This window comes from Gobio gobio, assembly GCF_949357685.1.
Source record: "Gobio gobio genome assembly, chromosome: 4".
Taxonomy (NCBI): Eukaryota; Metazoa; Chordata; class Actinopteri; order Cypriniformes; family Gobionidae; genus Gobio; species Gobio gobio.
Window position 1 is genome coordinate 4,644,297 of NC_137100.1, and position 24,641 is coordinate 4,668,937.

General features: G+C 40.2%; 1 pseudogene across 1 annotated transcript; it reads right to left on the reverse strand.

Moving 5' to 3' along the window:
• Nucleotides 1–455: 455 nt before the first annotated feature.
• On the reverse strand, nt 456–23,958 carry LOC307125263 (serrate RNA effector molecule homolog; annotated as a pseudogene). Its single transcript has 14 exons — nt 23,674–23,958; nt 23,216–23,400; nt 23,025–23,135; nt 20,507–20,675; nt 20,261–20,424; nt 20,122–20,183; nt 7,895–7,973; nt 7,624–7,810; nt 6,288–6,428; nt 5,775–5,928; nt 5,408–5,587; nt 3,914–4,070; nt 3,068–3,394; nt 456–1,204 (listed from the first exon to the last, which is right to left on the reverse strand). The product of its transcript is annotated as a serrate RNA effector molecule homolog (transcript).
• Nucleotides 23,959–24,641: the final 683 nt, after the last annotated feature.

The window sequence follows — 24,641 nt, forward strand, 5'->3', positions numbered from 1 at the left end:
GTGCATAGATGTGTGGTTCTGTGAATATAGAATACAAAATACGAATATAAATATGGATATAGCATAAATAAAACAACACAATACTAACAAAGCTTTTGGTGAATAAAGGTGAAACAGAACACAATATAACCTCTATGATGATAAACTAAAATAAATGGGACTGGACGTTCAATACAATGCGCACAATGTGTGTGCGCTAACACTGTCCATGAGCTGTGCGTGTGAGCCTGGATACTGCTGCATGTGCGGACCGAGATGAACTTTAGAGCGCATGCGCGCTACCGGAGATGACATGATGTATAAACAATACTGCTGTCATTTTACAGGAAACCCTTTGAAGTTTCATAAAACACTGCTAAAAGTGATAAACATGTAAGTATACGTATGTTGTTTGAGCTGTAATGTGGTCCCAGAGCTTAAGAAGTTAAAAAACCAATACAGCACACAAAAGGAGTCCAAATCAAAAAGTTTTATTGGAAGAAAAAAAGGCGTATTCAATGACGTTCAACGTAAAGGACATGCGGTCACTTCAGGCGGAGCGCTACTGTAATACATGGGCGTGGACAGAAAGAGGGTGTGATGGGCAGTGTCTGGAATGAATGACAAGAAAATGCTGAGAAAAAGGATTAAAATGAAGAGAATAAAAAAAGTTTTGTTGACACAAAAGGTCAACTCATCCCGCTGCGCCACATTGAACTCGTGCTTGTTCAACCCAGCCTTCTTTGTGAGCTGTTTATTCTTGGGGAGGTCCTTTCGGTTGGCACGCACCGTTCCACAAGCTTGCACCCCTCTGACCTTGAGGTCCACCATCAACTTCACACTGGTGTAAAAGTTGTCCATGTATACGGACAGGTTGGACCCGTAATAAGGGGTCACCAGGTCTGACACTATCCGGTGAGCCAGGTCTTTCTCCGTCTTACCCTGAATGGCACCCGTGTACACCTGAAAATTGGTGACGTAGCCTGTTTTGCTCTCCGCCATGACCCACACCTTTATTCCCCACTTCACCGGCTTCATGGGGAGGTACTGCCGGAAGCCCAGGCGGCCCTTGTACTTCACCATGGACTCATCCACGGTCACAAAGCCATTGACCTCATAGAGCGCCTTGAAACTAACCAGGAGGAGGTCCATCCACTGCCGGATCTTCCAGAGCTTGTCTGTTTTGTCCACGGCAGGGTCTGTGTTATCTTGGAGATGGAGATATCTGAAAATGCATATGACAAGATTAATTTATAACATTACATTTACTGCCATCATTATATTTATTTATATGTATTGTTATTTATGTGTGTATATTTATTTTTATTGTTATTTATTCATTATCCCATAATTATGACTATTTATTCATTATGCCATTATTGTATTCAGATTTATTATGCCATTTATTAATTATGCCGGTATTGTATTTATATATTACCATTATTGTATTTATTATTATCATTATCAACCATCATCACCATAATTATATCATTTATAATGCTATTTATTCATTATGCCATTATTGTATTACTATTTATTATGCTATTTATTCATTATGCCTGTATTGTATTTATATATTAACATTATTGTATTTATTAATATCATTATACACCATCATCACAATTTTATTATTTATTATGCTATTTATTCATTATGCCAGTATCGTATTTATATATTAAAATTATTGTATTCATTATCATTATCAACCATCATCACAATTTTATTATTTATTATGCTATTTATTCATTATGCCAGTATTGTATTTATATATTAACATTATTGTATTTATTATCATCATCATTATCAACCATCATCACATAATTATATTATTTATTATGCTATTTATTCATTATGCCATTATTGTATTACTATTTATTATGCTAGTTATTCATTATAAAAAGAGGTGCAACCATTTTGTCTGCCTCCAGAAATCCCTGCGTGCTGGCAGCTTCAAAATACCGAAGGCGAGACACAGACCGACAAATGTTTTCATCTCCGTTTTGGAGACAGCGTTCCACTTCGAGTTGGTGGGGGTCTGACCGCGCGTCTGTTCGGCGTACCGATTAGTTTCCATCACCAACATGTCCCAAAGCTCATCGGTAAAAATATGCGAAAAGACATCCAGGGGGCTAGCATCCACGGGGATCGGCTGTTTCACCCCCGGTTTGCGGGTGAACTGCTTCGCCTTGCGCGGCTGGTAACCCTCAGTTCTCCAGTCTACCTGGAATCCGTAAAAGCCATCCTCCTCCTCCTCCTCCTCTCCTTCTGTGTCCCACAAATTCCACGCCTGTGCTCTATCCAAAGGATCATCCGGCATGTTTTCATCATAATCATCCTCTACCACCTCCTCCCTCTCAAACTCCTCACTATCTTCCAACTCAATGTCACTCCCCTCGCTGTCAAAATCCTCCTCTGTCGTTGCCATTTTCAAGCTCGCGTCTCCGAAAAATCCAAAACAAATGCACGGGGGCAGGATCCTGGGAAGAATGCCATGCTGGTATAGCCAAGCTTTGAACTTCTGGTTCAGCAGACTTTATAAGCATGTTCATAGCCAGGGAGAACAGAATTACGGAGATGGTACAGCCTGTGATGATACCGATCTCGATCTTGTGCCAGCCTGATGTCACTGCTCCTGAAGAGGTTCTCATCCTGAAGTTGTTGTAATAATCAGCGATGAGGTCTCTGACCCTAGTGGGGACGTGATGTTTTGTCAGAGTGTGCTGCACAAGCTTGTGTGGTATTGAGCCATATGCATTTGCCAGATCAAGCCACAGCACTGACAGATAGCCCTTGTTCTCTCTGGCCTCTCTGATGAGCTGCGTCACCACCCCTGTATGTTCCAAGCATCCAGGCATTCCTGTGATTCCCCCCTTCTGAACTGATGTATCGATAAACCTATTCTTTGAGAGGAAGGTGCACAGCCTGTTGGAGACAGTGACTTACTCTTCTTCACATCAAACCAACAGCTATTCCTGTCCTAAATATTTGGCCATTGGTTAACTCAGAAGCGGCCCAGCTTTAAGAGACTGTATTTTAACGCCACATTTCTACACTACAGTCATTTCTTAGCAGTGAAAGCAGCAGGTACCTTCTCTGTGAGTGATGCGGTTGGGGAGAATGGGCCCTCGCACATGGATAATGCCACAGCGGTTTGGCATCTCATCCTCGCTCGGGTACTCGCAGGTGTTGTAGTAATCAATGGAGTGTACGATACGCAGCAGCCGGCAGGAGGTTCAGAGTTGCGCAACGCAGTAACCGTCGGTAGATGTAATGTTTCGGCGCGCAGCATCCAGCGCAAATGGGTTAAACCAACACACACCTCCATATCCCATAACTGGAGGTCTGGGCTGGCCAAAACCCATGAGACCTTGAAGAGCCTGAGGTGACAATGTTAGATCTCCAGGTGAAAGCACTCCTAAAGAGAGAGAGAGAGACAAACAAAAATTGTTCATTTCATACCTCCAACTTCTGATAGATTTATTTCAACACCAAATCAAAGTGATTGACAGATGCACTGAAACAATTGACAAAAGAAACAGCAGGTAACATTGAAATAAAATGTGAAATTTAAGTAGAAAACCTGAAAGTGTCTTTTCAGTAACACTTTATTTTCAGGCGCAATTCTCATGAAGTTATCATCATTCATATTACTAGGATATTGGCTGTTTATTAGTACTTATAAAGCACATAATTCCTTATTCTGCATGATCATTCTACATCCTTTAATCCACCCAATACCTAAACAACTACTTTACTGACTTTTAATAAGCAGTAATTAGGAGTTTGAGGCAAAAGTCGTAGTTAATAGAGAGAATTTGACCCTAAGCTGAAGTGTGACCCACAATCTGCAATTTAAGCAGAAAAACTGAAATGATATTTTCTTGTAAAAATCACTCCAATAATCTTCATTTACAACTTTCACAGCTTGCTTTACCTTGTCCTGGACCTGGAGGGGGTGGCGGTTTCATCTCTGAGATGGAGGGTCTTTTTGGATCCATCAAGAAGTTGTGGAGAAAGACCACCTCTTTCCTTCCCTCCACAATGTTGTCACAATGTATATTGAGGATGTGCTTCCTCACAAACTCTGGGCCCTTGAGAGAGAGATTAATTGATCTTTTTAAATTAACATCCTCCCTAAAGGTCTTTGCACACGAGTCCCAAATTTTATATATTAGTCATCCTAAAAATTCATCTCACACACACAGAAACCTTGCACACCAAGTCCGACTCGTATTAAATTAATCAATCTGTTTAAAATTAAAATGAAGTCTTCAAGGAGTGAGGAGGATTTTGTTGTACTCTCTCTTCTTAAAAAGAGAAGAAAGAGAGATTGCTTAGACAGGAAGGAGATTTCCACCTCATGAAGGAGCTGCGGGATTATCCGAGTGATTCCAAGTAGGGCTGCACGATTACAAAAATCATAATTGTCGATCATTCCCTTGAAATTGTGATTGCGATTATTAATTACGATTATCAGAATTTACATTGAACGATGTTTTGAATAGCTTTATACCATTGTTTGACGCAACTGCAATCCTCATGTCAACTATACCTTAGTTTGGTTTCTTTAAATAAAGATATGCATGGTACAATAATAGGGGCTTTCCCAGCGGGTAGTTCTAGGAACTAGGCATCAGGGTGGTTCCCCGAGAACTTAAATGTTCCCATTTTCCTGGTTGCATTCGCACCGCCAGTAGTGAACTCTGAAGTGATGTAAGCCACGCTTTTGACTGCGCTGAGAACTCCAGAGCCAGAGCACAGCGCTCACATTCTCCGTCTTCATTAGCATACGATCTGTTTGTCATTCCTGTCTAATATGTTATTAGGTAGAATGTTATATGGCCCCTTTTTAACATTAGCCTGTTAAGCATTTTCCTCGTCTTTATAACGAGGACACAAAGCGTCTTATAGGCAGAAGAACGCTCACGGTGCCGGTGTCCGTATTGGCAGAATACTGCCATCTAGTGGCAGCAGGTTTTCTTAGACAGCTGTGTGTGTGGATCAAGCAAGGCCAAACCAGCTAAATGAAAGTCTCAAAATCCAAATGAATCAAATAGGATCGACTCACAAACGAGTCACTGAATGAATGCGTGTCACCGGATCCACAAATGCACATCTTACTCGTTGCACGCAAAAATTCTGACTTGCATTAATACAAAATCGAAGTTTTGTATCCACAACTATGTCTCTAATTGTACAAATCGCTGCACATTCATGTAATTCTGTATTTTGCACACACACACACACACACACACACACAAGTAAAAAGGCATTTGTTTGTGGAGAGTAAAACATGTCTGCAAATTTTATCAAGTTCATGGATAAGTGTGTGTGCATTTATTAATCATTTTGAGTATAAAATCATCCCATATTAAGGCTACCAGATTAACTAGCACATGAACAAAACGGCATGTATTTATTTACCGACCTTAATCTTTTTGCCACTTAGAGGACAAAGCGACTTGTCTTTGCCCAGTTCCTGTGTGTTGGACAACACAAACTTTTCAACTTCCTGTTCTGGATCTTTGCGGCTCATCTTCAGACAGGCTTTCCTTCACACTGAACAAGTGTTCCAGCTTCTCTTCGAATGACTTCTGCCAGTCAGCCACTACAAGACAGATACAACCAGGTCAAACAGAATCAGTGACTTACTCTTCTTCACATCAAACCAACAGCTAGTCCTGTCCTAAATATTTGGCCATTGGTTAACTCAGAAGCGGCCCAGCTCTAAGAGACTGTATTTTAAGGCCACATTTGTACACTAGTCATTTCTTAGCAGTGAAAGCAGCAGGTACCTTCTCTGTGAGTGATGCGGTTGGGGGGAATGGGCCCTCGCACATGGATAATGCCACAGCGGTTTGGCATCTCATCCTCGCTCGGGTACTCGCAGGTGTTGTAGTAATCAATTGAGTGTACGATACGCAGATAGAAGAGGAGACGATCCAACACCTGGCAGAAAAACAAAATATATTACACTCCTGAGGAATGGGTTTCAAAGTACAATCTACGTTTGCTAGTGGACCAAAGCAACAAACTAACATAAAGACCCGAAAGTCTGATTTAAAATGCATCTCACTGACAGAATCAAATACATAAAACATGGAACAAGTGGCCTACGGTGAAAATTAAACCTATTTTACAGGTTAGCGCATAATTTCATCCATGACAATTTAATCACAAGAATTCACCTTATGACAATAATGAGAATGGTCCTAAAAATAAGCTTAATTTTCTTATTTTATGTTTAGTGTGAAATATGTTCTGGACATGTTCTTGCATAATCACACTCATTAAAGTCTCCTTCAGACCTTGAGAAGTTTCTCATCTCTCTCCACAGTAATCTCAGAGTCGGCTCCTTCAGCACTTCCAGGAAGCTCTTCCTCTTCTGCACTCACTTCCTCTATGAGGTAATCACTGATGTTTTTCAGAATGGGGTTCTGATCAGGGATCTTCAGAAAAATGGAGAAAAAAACGAAACAATTATAAAGAGTCACTCACAAGATGATGCACCAAAAAGACTCTGTTTAGGTTTTCAGCTAAATTAAAACTTAAATCATCAATTAATTAAATGTATTTAATCAAAGCTATATGTATACAAACATTAAACAGCACAAAGCAGTTTTTTTATATCAATTTTCTGATAATATAATGACTAACAAGCTATGGACAGTTAATTCCTGAGGTAAACGTAACATTACTTGACATTGTTTACAAACAGTTTGATTGACATCTTTTCATTGGTGAAACTGATTGAATTACATGAGACATGATACATTTGAGTAAGTTGTACTAACACCTTCTGATATTCATTCATGTTTATTTTTTATTGTATCATGCCACAATTTTGACAATCCAGCTAGTGTCCTAACAGCTAGGGCTGGGCGATATGGCAAAAAAAAGAAGTATTTTTTGTTGGTAAAATGGTGATATACAGTACATATTAGGGATGCACCGAATGTTCGGCAACTGAAATTATTCGGCCGAAAATAGCAAAGATTGCACTTTGGGTGTTAATAAGTGAAAAGACAGAATAAATTTTACAGAACAATGAGGTTTTTGATGACGCGCTCAAATATAGCAACCAGCGTGTGTGAGAGGCGTGCACGCTTCTAAATGCAGCAAACATGTCGGAAGTGCGGAAGCCTTGTTTATACTTTAAACATGAACAAACAAACAAAATTTGATTATGATACCTGTAGGCATAATAGGCCAAAGATAAGATGGCCAAATAATTTTTTTATATTTTACTTTGTTTTAATTTATTTTAAGCTAATTGCTTTGTTTATATAATGTCTGCTGCCACACATGTTCAGTGTTAAATGCATATTTTTAAATTGTAGTTTTGTAATTTATTTATTTTTTCAGTTATTCAGTATCTTTTCTAAAAATATATATTGATATATTGTACAAACTCGATTTACCGCCCAGCCCTACTAACAGCTGACATGTTTACCTATTGTAGCTTATCCACATTGTGTGCATGAAATAGACACTGAAACAGTCAACACACATCAGGGAAGTGCTACTTAAATCACTGATTTAGCTGATTTGGCCAAAACCGAAATTTCTGCAATTTTTCATCTTTCATCACTAGTCAAGGCTATTTAAAGTTGTATCAGTCTGAAATTGTGCAAGTGAGAATACCGTCTCCTCTGTGGGTTTGTGGCTCCAGAGCCGCTTCCTGTCGTCCAGTGCACGGATCAGTTTAGCAGCCATCTTGATGTCATTACGGAGAACCTGCTTGTGCTGAGTGATTCCGTTTACGCTACGCACACAACGCGACGAAAAATGAATGACTCCGGGAGCCAACTCACAGCTCACAGTCCCGCAACTGGTCAAAGAGGAACAGGAGGAAGAATGAGCGAGACGTTTGCTATGCATGATGGTTCTTCAGGCGGACGAGTCTAGAACTCACCCGGATGTTCTGCAGGTTCCAGCAGATCTCTTTGATGTTCACGCCTCTGTCAAAGGTCACCCAGCAACGCCTAAAAAACCTGAGCCACACAGAGACGAGATGTTTATATTTTTAGAAGTTCCCATACCTCCTTTCATGTATTAAAATTATTTAGTGAAACATTTTTATTCATATACAGGCACATATAAATTACTGTTAATTTAGTAAAAAATTGGAGGGGGGGGGTGAATATATCAAACTGTTTTGAATCTACTTGGCAATAAATACTGTTTGACGTAAATGACATCCTTTGAATGAAGAAAAACAAATAATTTAAAAAAAAATCTAAGATTTTAATTTAATAGTCACTTTTATTTTCATAGCTCTTTTAACAGTACTACAGGAGGTTCCGAGTTTTTAAAAACATTTAAGACCTGCACAAATAACCATCATGATATGTCCATAAAAATGGTCACACTTAAGATTAGGGTCCAATTCTAACTATTAACCACGACTTTTGCCTCAAACTCCTGATTACTGCTTATTAATAGTTAGTAAGGTAGTTAAGTTTAGTTATTGGTTAGGATTAAGGGATGTAGAATATGGTCATGGCATTAATATATGCATTATAAGTACTACAACCCCAAATCAGAAAAAGTTGGGACAGTATGGAAAACGCAAAAAAAAAAAAAGAAGTGATTTCTAAATTTAATGACAAATGACAAAGCTTTGTGAGGACGCAGGTGAAAGAGGTCTGCCCACGGCTCGGCTCTCTGTGTCACAGAAAAAGCTGAGCCCTGAACGGAGAAGTTTTCCGTATTGTTGTTTTTGAATAGTGCACAATCGCTTTAAATGTTCAAGCCTTTAAACGCATTTACTTGACAAACTTTATGAGGACGAAAGTGAAAGCGATCTGGCTTCGGGGCTTGCGCGCGCCGTCTGTGTGTGTGTGTGGCACTGCGTAAGCTTAAAGAACGGCAATTAACTGACCTGTATAAACTGTGTAAAACATGCAGTTACTATAGTGATTCTGGGCATCTATAAACACAGATAACTGCTCCTGCATCTCTCTGTGTGCCTGCAAACTGCACTTGATGGGGCGGAGTCACGTGACTAAAAACCGAAATAACCGACATGGGAAAAATGCGTCGGTTAGAGGTTCTGAATTTCGGTTTCAATTATTTTTCGATTAATCGTACAGCCCAATTAGGTTGTATTACAATTCATGTTTTTCCATGCCCAAATTTAAGACCTCTTACAATAATTAAGAAATGTGTTATAACTATTAAGAGATATTTTATGACCTCAAATTTGATGAAACTAAAACAGGGTATATACAGGACTTCTTAAGTTGAATTTAATACCTTTTACTACCTTTTTTAATACCTTAAAAATATTTTTTAATACCAGCGCGATTTCATGCTGCAAATATAGTAGCGTAAATGAAATATCTTTCCAAATGGAATAACATATTGCATCACAATGTAACGAGGTCATTATAACTTAACATCAACTGCCCACAGAGATGAGAATAGAAATAAAGACAGAAGAGGAAGGAGACGACATCTTCATAATTCGTGCAGTGTACAGAGGGAAACGAGAGCAATTTTCTCGGCGCAATATAGATTTTTTTTCTTTTTCGTTTTAAATCATGAAGGCGAGTCAGTGGATATCACACAAAAACGCAATGTGCGCGAGAGTCGGTGGAGTCTAAAAACCTGGTCAATTATTCACTACAGAAAGTGAAAGTAAAATCTGACAAGCTTTCGGCGCATATTCTCACAGAGACAAGAGATATCTCGTTATTTATATAAATCTGCTTTAACATATGCTGATAACGTATAGCCTACCACTGTCTGAATTTATTTTCTTAATATTTCACTTGTGGCCCATATTGTGAAACAAATTAGAAGAGAAGTATAGGCCCATTTCATGTTAAACAAGTTGTTTTTGAAATAAAGCTGCTCTTACTTTCTGATAATACTGATATTATTGTAGTGTTCTGACATATTATAGACAGATAATCATTTTAATTATTTTAAACAATTTTAATTCCTTGTTTAATTGGGCAAAATGTATTTAAATAATGAGGAGTAAGCTAATCTATCTATTCTTTTATTATGCAGCGTCGGTTATGCATTGATGCATTATGAAATTATCACAGGGGCAAATTAAATGTAATATCAATTTAATAATAAAAGTAGGCCTACCCTAATAATAATAATAATAATCATTTATATACATAAATAGTAAATGCTAAATCCTCTTGATATCGATAGCGGATGCATTTGATAGGCTATCTCTCTATTATAGGTTTTTCCACATATTTCACTCATACAGTGAGCAGACAAGTCGCGCTCGACGATCCGAGCCATGGTGTGAGCACATAAACCGTGAGCTTTGGCTTTACATCGCATGCGATCTACTCGTACAGTGTGAGTAGATAACATTGCTGAAATCGCAGTGTATGCCCAGCTTTAAGCAATTTGCATATATCGAAACAGCTCTTCAATGCCATCGTTCAAATTGAAAGAGTGGTGTTTAGTTGCAAGGTCTAAACACCACAGCACCTCAGCTCGCAATGTAATGTAGTGGTGGTGATAGGGCATAGCGTCTGCTGTCTGACGTCTGTCACGCACCTGTTGATGATGCTGCTAACGTTAGGCTACTGGCAGTGGTTTGAATCGGGAGAGCAGTCGGGACTCGGGGTTGAGGGCAAAGCAGTGGAGGTTGAGGTCGTTGATGCATCCGTAGCGCAGGCAGAACATTGATTTGGGAAGCTGCTCGCTACGTCCGCGCATCCTAGCTTGGTGGCTGCTATATGATTACATATGCGATTTGACGCCATTCACCCCCACCCATGTTATATTAATTGTCTTCTTGCAGACGTGGAAATAAGCCTCGCGGCTGTTGCAAACTACTGGCCTAAGCCAGTCTTTAATGAATGAACCTTTATTGCCCCGAGGGGAATTTGTCTTGCACTCAGTGGAGCCACATTGAACATTTAAGCACAAACAACAATAAATAACAATAGATAAATAGTAAAAGAAAAGACACAACAAACATCTAACCGCATTGAGGACGTAAATACAGAACATTGACATCAACAACAACAAGATCAATACAGTAATGACAGCGCATCAGTCCAGTAGCTAAAAATGCATAAAATTAAGTAAATAATAAATGGTAAAAGGTGCATATTTAAAATATCTATGTGCCTGAGCTTGATTTGTTCAGTAACTGTATGCTCCTTGGCACAAAAGATATAATGGCACGTTTGGTTTTAGTCCGGGGCATTCTGAATCTACGTCCAGAGGGCAGGGGGGAAAACTCTGAAAAAAGTGGGTGGGATGGATCATCCAGTATCCTCAGGGCTAGATTGAGGGTATACTGTTCGGTGAGAGTAGTTATGTTTTTTATTTCGGATCCAGTGATCTTCCTGCCCATCTTAGTCACCCTGTCCAGCATGTTTCTGTTTTGGACAGAAAGAGCACCCCCCCCCAGCACTGGATGGCAAAAGTCACCACACTCTGAATAAAAGTTAAATAAAACAATGTCAGAGTTGTGGTGTCTGCATTAAAACTGCGCAATTTCCTTAAAAAATGAAGCCTTTGCTGTGCTTTTGAGTATCGTGCCAATGTGTTAGAAGACCAGGTGAGTTTGTGATCAATAATAGTGCCTAGATACTTATACTCCTCCACTGTCTCAATGAGTGTCCCATGTCCCATGTCTATCGTGTACTAGGTGTCGCTAAATCCAAGATGGCAGCATGTCTCAAACCGTCTACATTTCTGTCTCTGTCTGTGTGATTGTCATTAATGTTATTGTTCCTTGATGGTGCTGTCTCTGAAATATTGGACTTGCTTCGAGAACCAGTCCATCACACATCGAATTTGGATTTAATTGAAGTGAAACTTACTCTCTTGACGTTTCGGATGACCCGGACCACCCTGTTAGTGTAGAACTTGGATCCTGTTCAACGGAGCTAAATCGCCAACACGCCTTCGAATCTTATGTGTCCAAACTTCTCATGAGAAAGGGAAGTGCTTTTTTCTTGTCTTTGTGTCTTGTGCTTGAATCTGTATCTTTGTTGTTTTAAGATCCAGTGGGTCCTGATTTTTAATCACTTCTCTCACAGCATTGTTTCATTGGGCTTGGTTTCCTGTTTACATGTGACGTGATGTAACGTCATTTGTCTCAGGAGGTCGGAAAATCTGGACTGGATTACTAACGCATCGGCTAGGAACGGAACGTACAATGGCGCTGCCCTTTTTTGTAATGTGTTTACTAACCTTGAGCGGAAAGTATGGAAGCCCGCACAGGACCAACTACTCCCGTGCAGGTCTTTTAAATACATTCTCAATAGGCTGTGGGACGTGCGCATCTGTTTGTGCGTCAGACATTAAATCAATGCACCTGCCTCTGTTCTTCTCCTCTGACACTGTGGACTTGGCCCGTCTGATCAGTGTTATGGTTTTACAAGACAATTTTACCATTTCTGAAAGCAGCCTTCGTAGCTTTGTACTAAAAATAAGTTCAAAGCATGAATCTTCTATTCAATCATTTAAATCACTTAAGCTGAGGGGTTTAATTGTTCTATTGCTGTTGATTTCAGGAAATGTGCAACCCAATCCAGGCCCAGACTCTGCTATATGTTTCAATACCCCTGCTGATTTTAAATCCAGGGCTGGCCTTGGTTTTATTCACTTGAATGTTCGTAGTTTGATTGCAAAAATAGATATGATTCGTATTTGGGCACACTCAACTGAAGCTGATGTAATTGTTTTATCAGAAACTTGGCTAAGCAAATCTGTTCTGAATGAGGATATCAGTATTAATGGTTACAATGTATATAGGACTGATCGTCCCAGGAGGGGTGGGGGTGTTGCGGTATATATTAAAAATAAGTTTCGTGTAAATATGCTTCTCTCTAAATCAGTGAGTAAGCAATTCGAATTTTTAGCTCTTGATCTCGAGGTCTCTAGGAATCTCCACATTACGGTAGTTGGTTGCTATAGGACACCATCAGCTGTCAGGGATGCTCTGCCGTCTTTAATGCAGCTTTTATCAGGACTAAATCAGAACGAAATTGTAGTCATTGGAGATCTAAATTGGAACTGGTTACATCCAGTATCTGATGAGTTTAAAGCTTACTGTGACTCGCTAAATCTCTTTCAGCTCGTTGACAGTCCCACTAGACCTAACCTGAAATGTCCAGATAAATCATCCTTAATTGATCTTATCCTAACCAACGTTCCTTACAAATACTCAGCAGCTTCTGTTTTTGCAAACGACATTAGTGACCACTGTGTTGTTGCCACGGTCAGAAACACAAAAATTCCCAAAACCAACCCACGTATCATTATTAAGCGTGACACAAAACATTTTTCGGTACAAGGGTTTTTATATGACCTGTTTTATTTTGATTGGGATAAAATGTATCTTATTGCAGATGTTGATAATGCTTGGAAATTTTTTCATGATGGTTTTAAAGAAATTGTTGACAATCATGCTCCCCTCAGGAAATATAGAGTAAAAGGCAGAAACAATGCATGGTTCACTGTAGATTTAGCCAACTCTCTTCATGAGCGTGATAATGCCTGGGCCAAAGCCAGGAAAACAAGCCTGGATTCTGATTGGCTGCTCTTCAGGAGACTGCGCAATTTGTGCACCGTGGCTATCAGAAAGGCCAAAGCTGACCACTTTCTTATAGAAACTTCAAATAATTTAAATAACCCCTTAAAATTCTGGAAGGCGATTAAGTCCTTGGCTGGAAACAAAACTGGCATTGAGCTGCCACCATATATTCTTAAGGACTCACATAAATTATCCGATAAGGCTGAGATGCTTGGCTGTTTTAATAAGCATTTCATTGCCTCTGGTTCATTATTTGATTCCCTCAACACTTCACATCAGAACCATCCTAAAGGTAATTCTCATGGTCATTCTGGAGTCAGTAATTCTTTTAGTTTTAAGCCATTTTCCATTTCAGAAGTGCATAAAGCCCTCACACTTTTAGACATTAGAAAATCGGCTGGTCCTGATAACTTGGAGCCTTATTTTCTACAGTTAGCATCTGATTTTATTGCACCGCCTTTGACTTATCTTTTTAATCTTTCTCTGGACACGAATGAAATTCCACTTATATGGAAATCCGCATTTGTTCTTCCCCTGTTAAAAGGAGGCGACATGACTGATTTAAATAATTACAGACCCATCTCGAAACTGTCTGTCCTGGCCAAGGTTATGGAAACTCTGGTGAACGAACAATTGAAGGAGTTTCTAACTATCAACAATATTTTGTCTAAATTTCAATCAGGTTTTCGTCAAAAACACAGCACAACTACTGCAGCCCTAAAAGTAGTAAATTATTTTATTGACTGTTTAGATAAAAAACAACATTGTGCAGCTCTCTTCATTGACCTATCGAAGGCTTTTGATACTGTGGATCATGCAATATTAAAACAAAGACTCCTCAGTGTTGGGTTGTCAGAACAAGCAGTTGGCTGGTTTGAAAACTATCTATCAGGTAGATCCCAGTGTGTACAGGTAGATGGTCTAACCTCCAGCCCTCTTAGTATATCCAAGGGTGTGCCCCAGGGGTCAGTGCTGGGACCACTTCTATTTATTTTATATATCAACAATCTTGATCAAAATGTCTCCAACGCAAATTTTCATTTCTATGCCGATGATACTGTGATATATTGCTCTGCACCAACTCCAAACCAAGCTCTTTGTGAGCTTCAACTTGCTTTTGATACTGTACAACGTACCTTGTTCGATTTAAAACTTGTTTTGAATGACGACAAAACAAAACTTATGTTGTTCTCAAATGCAAAATCAAAGTCACGGAACCTTCTACCCATCACTACTTCTCAGGGCTGCGAGATTGAGTCTGTCTCTAAATTCAAGTATCTTGGTATCCTAATTGATGATTCACTCTCTTTTAAACCTCACATTCAACAGTTGGTAAAAAAACTAAAGCTGAAATTGGGTTTTTATTTTAGAAACAAGTCATGTTTTTCCTTTGAGGCAAAAAGGAGGCTTGTTGCTGCCACTTTCTTGTCAGTGCTGGACTATGGCGATGTTATATACATGAATGCTTCCATCACAAGCTTGAAACTGTTGGATACTGTTTATCATGGAGCTCTTAGGTTTATCACAAACTTTAGAGCACTTACTCATCACTGTTCTTTGTATGATCGGGTTGGTTGGTCTGCATTGTCCACCCGTAGACTTAATCATTGGTACATTTTTATCTACAAGGCAATTCTTGGTCTGCTTCCCCCATACCTTCAATCTTACATCGAAAAGAAAAGTACAGGAAGATATTGTCTTCGCTCTGAGGACTTATTATTATTAACTGTCCCTCAAGTCCGGACAGAACTGGGAAAAGGGGCTTTCAAGTATGCGGCCCCCTGCACTTGGAATCAGCTGCAAAATATGCTGAATCTTAAGGAGCCAGTTTCGTTGGTTGATTTTAAGTTACTTTTAAAAACCATGGAAGCTACACAAACTGACTGTAGATGTTATGACTGACTGAGTTATGACGGACGATCCTTGCTGTTGTTTATCGCTTGCGATAATATGTGAAATTCTGATTTCTTATGACTTTATAATTATTTATTACTTGTACAAATTGTTATATGTTGATGTTATATGTTTTTATGTCTGTAACCTTGTTAAATGTGCTGCTGCCTGTCTTGGCCAGGACGCTCTTGGAAAAGAGATTTTTAATCTCAATGAGTTTTATTCTGGTTAAATAAAGGAGAAAAAAAAAAAAAAAAAAAAAAAAAAAACCAATGAATAGTGATAGGTTGCAATGGAGGGGGCCTTTTCCTAAAATCAATCACCATTTCTTTTGTTTTAGACACGTTTAAAATAAGTGAATTTTGATTGCACCAATCATGGAAATGGTCAACCTCAGACCTGTAGTCTTGATCACTGTCTGTTAAAAAACCAACTAGTGCAGCATCATCTGCAAACTTAATTAGTGAGCAGTTGGAGTTGTGGCTAACACAATCATTAGTGTATAAAATAAATAACAATGGTGATAAAACGCATCCTTGTGGCACACCCGTGTTTGTAATGATGGTTCTAGAATGACTGTAACCCGCCCTCACATACTGTTGTCTGCCTGTTAAAAAGTCCTGAATCCACTGCACCAAAATGAGGTTTACACCCATTTGGGTCAGCTTCTCTATCAACATGTGTGACTGAATGGTGTTGACAGCGGAAGAGAAGTCTGCAAACAGAATGCGTACATGAGAGGCAGGTGTTTCCAGATGTTTATAAAATCCATTCAGGAGGGTTGTGACAGCATCTTCCACTCCCCTCCTCTCTCTGTACGCAATAGGGCTGTCAAAATTGCTCAAAAATGACGTTCGAATATTCCCTCTAAATAAAGCACGAATATTCGAACTATTCGAACATCTGGTTGCGCATTTTATCAATGACGCGCATTACGTCAATAACAGGACAAATGAATACAAAAGACACATAACTACTTATATAGGTAGTCTATTTAAGATTAAACATATTTGACAACGTATTACCTAAACAAAAACAAGTAAATCACTAATGGCTAAAGACCGCAGACCTCACTCTCTCTCGCCCTCACGCTCTCTGCGCATAACGGCTTAAATGAACACACACACATTTTGAGACTGATCAAGAGTTTTGTGCAAGCAATTTAAGGTCGCGACTCTTGTCCCAAATATAACAGGCTTCATTCAGTGATTGAAACAAATATTAATATAAGTTTTACAGCATATTATTGAACGCTCCGAGCGAGCTGTGCTGTGGTAAACATGGAACTTTTCCTTGACATGAAACGGTAAATAATCAAACTAGTGGAAGCAGTGCATTTATCCTTCATTCATGCAATATCTATTCAGTCAGTACCTCGGTTCCATTGCTTTACAGAACTCCCTGAAGCCTGCCCCATCCACGACACTGATCGGTCTCATGTCCTTACAAATGAACTAAATTAATTTCTCCGTTATGGCCTCTTGTCGTGTTGCAGACAGAGAAGCTTGTGGCGGGCGATGCAAAGTAAGGGTGGTCCAGTTTGCACATACAAATTAGTTGCTTATATTTACAAAACGAGCCTACAAAAGCATAAAAAAGCCTGTTTAATAAAGAAAAGTTCACGAAACTAAGTGAAAACTCACTAAAGTGTTTAGTGAAATTAGGAAACATTTAGATATCATAAATTGAGTTGTATAAGTTAACGTTACATTTCTACATACATTTTGTTCTCATGTCACAAGTAATATCAAGGTTTATTTTGATCTGTTTTACATGATTCTTTTGTAGTGTGGTTTTCGGTGAAGTGTACTAAAATAAATATCGTCACCTGTGTACATTAGCCCACTTCTTCTCGACGCTTTTCCTGATAGTTTATAGAACAATTACTCCGAGTCGCCATCTGTCGTTTCAAAGAAAAGCACAACGCCGAGCGCGTCAAATATAAACGCCTCGTCCGTTTGGGGAGGAGCGCGTGCAGTCAGCGTGGGCTCGCGCTCTGGAGACGGGCCAAAGTACACAAGGCTTCAGGCGCGCTAGCGCGCCCACTCGCAAAGCAGACAGCCACGCCTCTACTACCGCGGGCGTTTTTTTCCCCACATTTTTTTGTTTATTCGAATATTAATTTTCACCTTCGAAATTCGTTTTTTAAAAACTATTCGAATATATATTCGAATTTAGAATATTCGTTGACAGCCCTAGTACGCAAACTGTAATGTGTCCATGTGTGCATGAGTTTGTATTTTAAGACGTGTTAAAATGATCCGCTCAAAGCACTTCATGGCAACAGAAGTGAGTGCCACTGGTCTAAAGTCATTTAGTCCAACTGGTTTGGGTTTCTTAGGAAGTGGTACAATTTCCGCTGTTTTCCATATCACTGGTATTGTGTGCGTGTCAATTGATTTCTGAAACAGTCCTCTGAACACCGGGCTCAGTTGTTCTTTGCAGCTCTTTAGGATGATGCCTTCCAGCCTGTCAGGGCCGGCAGCTTTCCGTGTCCTTATATGGGAGAAGATCCGCCCCACTTCCTCACAGCTTACCGTGATTGGTGCACTTGGAGCACTTCCACTAAGGCTGATTGGAGTGACTGGCTCGTCACTCTCCCATCTCGCAAAGTGATCATTCAGAGCATTCGCCTGCTCGACTGTATGTACCGGGGTGTTAGAGTGTTGATTTTGGTCGATAATAGTTTTAATACCCCTTCACGCCAAGCGCGAGTTGTTTTCCTTGAGTTGTTGTTCAGCTTTGTCTTTATATTGTCTCTTGCCCTGTTTGATTTTGGTCTGTATTTCCCGCTGAATCAGCTTCCCCCCACTTCTGTCATTTGCTTTAAACGCTCTTTCTTTATCCGTCAACAGTTTCTTAATGTCAGTCGTAATCCAAGGCTTAGAATTAGCAAACTGTTTCACACGTTTTGTCGGGATCACATTATCCACGCAGAAGTTAATGTAAGACGTGATGACATCCGCATGGTTGTTGAGGTCCGCACAGTCAAAGACACTCCACTCCGTGCAGTCCAAACAGCCCTGCAGCGCTGTCATACTGTCATCCTCCCACACCCTCACTGATGTAGATCTTGGTTTTTCCCTTTTCAATTTTTGACGGTACGAGGGCAGTAAAAAGACAGTGTTGTGATCTGACCCGCCTATTGGTGGTTTGTTGATGGCTTTGTATGCATTTTTTATGTTGCCATAACATAGATCAATTGTTTTTGATCCACGCGTGGCACACTTCACATATTGCTGATAGTGGGGTAGTGCTGATGACAAGGAGCAGCCATTAAAGTCACCCAGAATAAGTTTGGGGGTGTCTGGGGACACCGCCTCAAGCTCTTGTATGTGGCGATAAATCTCATCTGCTGCCTCTTTGTAGTTTGCGTCTGGAGGAATATACACTAGACACACGAATAGTTGCCCAAACTCTCGTGGTAGATATGTGGGTCTAAGGGAAACCGACAGAAGTTCTAGGTGTGGGGAATTGAAGGTGTGTCTGATTATATGATGTTTACACCACTTGGTGTTAATGTACATGCAAAGTCCTCCACCAATCGATTTCCCGGTGGCTTGTCGTTCTCTGTCAAGTCTTAACGGTGTGCCAAAGCCAGGCAGGGAGAGGCTGTCATCGGTCACTGTTCGGTTTAACCAAGTCTCACTGAAGCATAGCAGACAACTATCTCTGTATTCATACAGGTATTGCGTAGATGCATGAAGTTCATCTATCTTGCTCCTTAGCGATCTCACATTAGAGAGGACTATTGTTGGTAGTGGTGGTTTAGATCCCCTTGCCCGAACTCGGCGTTTAATTCCTCATCTCGAACCACGCTTTCTCTTGATCCTGACAAGTCGCTGTTCAGTTGGACGTAGGCATTCCAAAGGAAAGTCTGTTGGAGGTGTCCACTGCAGCTGTGTTGTTAGGCCCAGCTGAAGTAGTTGATGTCTGCCGTAGGTTATCCTGGATGGTTCGCCGTTTGTCAGGAGTAGGGTGATCGCCAGACAGAGTTCCAGGTAAATCATGTTACAATCCATTGTTTGCATCCGATTGCTGACGTTTATATTCGAGACAAACAAAACGTGTGGACTAGACACGTAATTAACAAACAGAAACGACGGATAGTAACTAACAAACAAACTTTAAACAAACAGAGCTCCGCCGTGCGTGTCGGCCGCTGAGCAGCGCCACCACCGTGAGTGATTTAAATCGTGAGTCCTCCAGCCAGAGGTCCGAAAACTTGCATTTCCCCATGCTTTACTTACTGAATGGAAGCGAGCTCACGTACATGTTTGGCGGCAAGCCAGCCGGGTACCCAGTTTGTTTCAGCGCGCGCGCGCGCGCGAACGAACACCACCTCACATGATATCACGCAGGTCCTACTCTCAACATATTAAATCCACACGAATTTTAGAAGAAAAAAAAAGGCCTGTACTTAACACAAATTGAAAATTTATCTAAAAAAAATTGGGCTCGAAAATTGAATACCTCGTCAGATGACGTTTACTACTTTTTACTACTTTGTAATGCCCTTAATTTTGGCTAAATTAATTTACTACCTTTTACAACCCCGCGGACACCCTGTAAAATATGTATTCAGAGTCCCTGCAGGTCCTTCGTATCATAAATTCAAAGCAGCCAAACAGAAAATTCAATGCAAATTCCAGTCAAATATCCTCAATTCTCAGCTATACCACTTGACCTCAAGTGTGTTGAAATCAAATTCAACTTACCTGCGCTCTGGCTGTGCTTCTGACAAACAAACGCGCATAAATCCTGGATAACGTCGACACAGCTGCCAAGAAAGAGCCAAGTCATCAGGATTGAACAACATGGACAATAAACTCAGCAGTGTTTTGCGTGAAAACTCACAGCGACGATCTCCGCTTTAGATATAGTTGGAGGGATGCTACTCATGAGGAGCGAGCACGTCCTGTGAAGAGGGCGAGGTCGTGGAGGTTGATAATCCTTCGGCTTCTTCTCCTTTTCTTTCTCCCTTTCCTTCTGCTCCTCCGTCCGCTCCTTTACATCAGCGGCTTTAAAAGAACAGGAACAGGGTTGTCAGCAACCATGAGACTTTGACTCTGCTGATTCACTGTCAGAAGCCTTGACACTGACCTTCCCCCTCCTCTTCTTCCTCTCCCTCCTTGTCCTCTCCCTCGTCGGGTTCTCTCTCTTTCTCGGAGGGTTTCTAAGAACAGTGAGGGTTCGAGTCGGATTCGCTCTCAGATGCACTGGCTTCATCTTCACTGCCTCCACTGTGCTTCCTCTTCCTCGTCTTACTCAGCTAGTGAGAGAAAGAGAATGCAGTGTTTTCCATCGAAGTTTACATTTTAAATGATGCATTTTAAAAGTTAAATGGATCAATCTGGTGCACTTTGAGAGCAAAATTGAACAGAAAGTGTCTTTGCATTGACTTGTACTGGGACTCAAACCTCTTTTTAGTGGTGATAGTACCTCAGTATGCATCACATTCATACTGGTGTGTTTAGGAAATCAAACTATTCGTATTTGTGACCATGTCATCAAGGTTATTTTCGTAAACGAAAACTGAAACTAAGACTAAAACTATTGGTCAAAAAACATTTTCGTAAACTGAAATAAAATTAAAAAATCATAATAAATGAAAAACTAAAACTAAACTAAAATAACAACTCTTACTGAAAAACTAACTGAAATAAAATAATAATTAGCAAAAATAAATATTCGTTTTCGTATTTAATAAGCTCTCTTTACTGTGGCGGAGAATCTGACCTGTAGCGGTTGAGGGAGTGTCTGTGGAGCTACAGCGCGTGAAGTGGCTGAGGAGATTAACCGCTGTCCTGAGACGCAACGCGTGCAGTGAAAACACATCGCTAGTCCCGTTCAACAGCTGTTCAAAAAGAATGAGTTTGTGGCAGTGAAATGGGAAATGACACAAGGTAATGAGACGCACGTTGAACTTAAGCTCACTGCTTTTAGAACGCCGTTACATACGCGCCGACGAGAGACGCAGGTGCAACAGAAACTATAGTAGCAAGTGCTACTGTGTGTTTGAGATTTCATGTTCACATAATATTGACAGGCTCAAAGGTGTTATCATTGTTTTTACAAATCATTTACTACTAATAATGTTATCATCCGTGTGGAGACATTTCCCCACAAAGTAGGGAATACCAGGACACACACACACACACACACACACACACACACACACACACACACACACACACACACACACACACACACACACACAGCATATACACTTCATTATTTAATCCCACTGTCTTCACAACAGTTTGTGTTGGCTGTAGTCAGATGACTTTAGCTGTGGTCACACTGCTAGCCTACATTGTACTACTGAAGAAATAATCTTTAAATAAATAAGCTTTTAATTATTTAACAATATTTCATCTGGTGTTGGTTCTTTGTTCAATCTCAGACCATTTTTGTCGTATAGGTCATAGTTTGACTCAAGCTTTTTTGCTTAAAGGTAAAGACCCAACTTTATGCATGTTTTGTAGATTCCCCTCTCTGTTAAACATATTTTGTTGGACTGTCCTGGGTTAAAACAAGAATGCTCTTTTATCAAGTTATTTCACTTAAGAACTTATTTAGTAAGATTATGCATGAAAAGGTTTTGGATTTTTTTATCATAAGTTGATTTTAAAAAATCTTGTATATGACGTGTTTGTTTGCTTGGTTTTATTGTATTTATATGATATTTGTATTTTTGTAATTAAATTTTTGCCATGAATATAGCCTTAGCTGCTGACATGGCATTAAAGGATTAGTTCACTTTCAAATAAACTTTTGCTTATAATTTACTCTCCCCCTTGTCACCCAAGATATCCATGTCTTTCTGTCCTCAGTCGAAAAGAAATGAAGATTTTTGATGAAAAGATTTCAGGATTTTTCTCCATATAACGGAAGTCAATAGACCCCATACGGTTCAAGGTCCAAATGAGAGGTTCAGTACAGCTTCAAAAGGGCTTTAAACCACATCAAACGGTACCAGACGATCAATAAGGGTCTTATCTAGCGAAACAATCTGTCATTTTTTTTTAAATAAATAAAGTTTAAGTTTTATAAGCACAAATGCTCGCCGTGCTCTGTTCAGTGATGCGCGCTCGTGGCGTCACGTAAAACGCAATTACGTTGAAAAGGTCGCGCTACGCAGGCACAAAGACGTTTGAATATGTGGATACGGTCCTCCTTCCGCTCATTTGTAAACACTGACTCGGTACTTCTGCTGCGTCTAGCATCTAGCCTTTTCAACGTAATTGTGTTTTACGTGACGTCACGAGCGTCAAGACCAGTCAAGACCACAACTGCTGGGATATTAATAAATTGCCAGTGCATTGTCTGATTGATTTATTAACATCATTAATGTAATTGGGTAAATTCAGTTGATTGGTTAAAGCTCTAAATAGTGTCTTATCCTAATTATATGTATTGATTGAAAATAAGTCATTTCTTAGGCAGTACTGTGGATCTTTATGAATTTAAGGAGTACTGGTCTCGACTCGGTCTCGCCCTGCCTTGGTCTTGGTCTCAACCCCTCAAAGTCTTGGTCTTGTCTTGGTCTCAACACACATTGGTCTTGGTCTTGGGTAGATGGCGCATCAACTACCCAAACTGGCCGAACTTGGCTAACCTTCTTGGGTTCTGGGATTGGTTCGGCAGGTGCTTCTTTCTCAGTCTTCTCTCCTTCACTCCCTCCTGCAGAAGCGGCTGCATCCTTCTCATTCACCTCATCACCCTCTCCCTATTGACGTACAAAATTAAACATCATCATTCCTCCTAATACTACATGACACTTTGCTCTATTATGCAACGTTCACTCACCATCTTGTCTTTTTCAATAGAGGGCTTGCGCTCAACATCCACAGGCCTGGGTTCGTCTCGTTTGGGAGGTTCAGAACCAGGCCCACCAGATGAGAGTCTCTCTCGCTCTCGCTCTTCCTCCTCCTCGTTGGGCTGTTCCAAGATGCGCAGGTCATTATCCCCTCCTCCTTCCATCTTTATGACAGCTAACAAAAACAAAGGAAACGCTTGCTTTGAGGAAATGTACAGTAAAGGCCTCAATATTAAGGATGTGCCCATAGCCACATGTGTTGTTCAGAAAGAAAATGAACAGAGGAAAATGGTGATTGAAATACATGAGATGGGAGGAAAAAATATATTTCAATGCTTTCGTGTTCTCTCGCAATTATACAGTTGGGTAATTATATAGTTTGGAATGACATGAGGGTGAGCAAATTACTTTTTTTAGATGATTAAGATGAGCATGCACTTCTCCAAACCTGCATCTAAAATCTTGGTGATTTGTGGAGCACGCTCGATGTCCAAATTGACGGACTCAAACCAGCTATTGTCCATGAGAAACATGTAGACGTTCAACCGGTTCTGTAGAGCACTGTGGGATTCTGCTTTGCGCCTCCCAGCCTCATCCGGGTGGTACTTTGAACGGAACCTGACAAGCGGACAGAGGAGAAAGAGGGACAAATGGGGTGTTTGGGGAAATAAAAACAAGACATTAGCAACCATTTCCCAGTCATGTGAGCTTCAACCTCAGAAATTAGTCACGTTCTAGTCCTAGCCTGCCTTCTAAACAGATCTGTAAGTGATTTGACAATTGATGATCTTATGTAAACCACCAATTTTTAAACTAAACAATTATAATCTACCAACCTTATCATTATATGATATTGTAGCTCTATTCTAAAACTAGTGAGCTGACTACACAGGTGACATAAGCATCCTCCTAATGTGAAGACTGCTCCAAAAGTTAGGCAGCATGATTTTTGTCGCCTTCTTTGGCGAGATTGAAAGACAGCATTGCATGCCTCCTTTCAAGATGAGGCGAGAGAAATGATAAGTTATTATTAAAGGTCCCATGGCATGAAATTTTCATTTTATGAGGTTTTTCAACATTAATATGAGTTCCCCTAGCCTGAATATTGTCCCCAAGTGGATAGAAATGTTGATCGGTGTAAACCCGAGTTCTGGCTGTATTTCTCTGCCTTTGAGAAAATGACAGGCCAGACGAGCTAATCCTGAAGTCTCCTGGTTTGACGTCCAAGCAGGAACGGTTTCCTCCCTTTCCTCCGCCCAGAGAATCTGGCCCTTGCAAACGCTCGAGAGATCATGGCTTGTGAACGAGTGAATGCTGGCAGTTTCTCAGTGTTTGGATGTACAAATGAAAACAGAAGTCTTTTTTCAGTTCCTTCTGATCTGTGATCAGTGATTTCTGATGTGTAGCTGATTATTT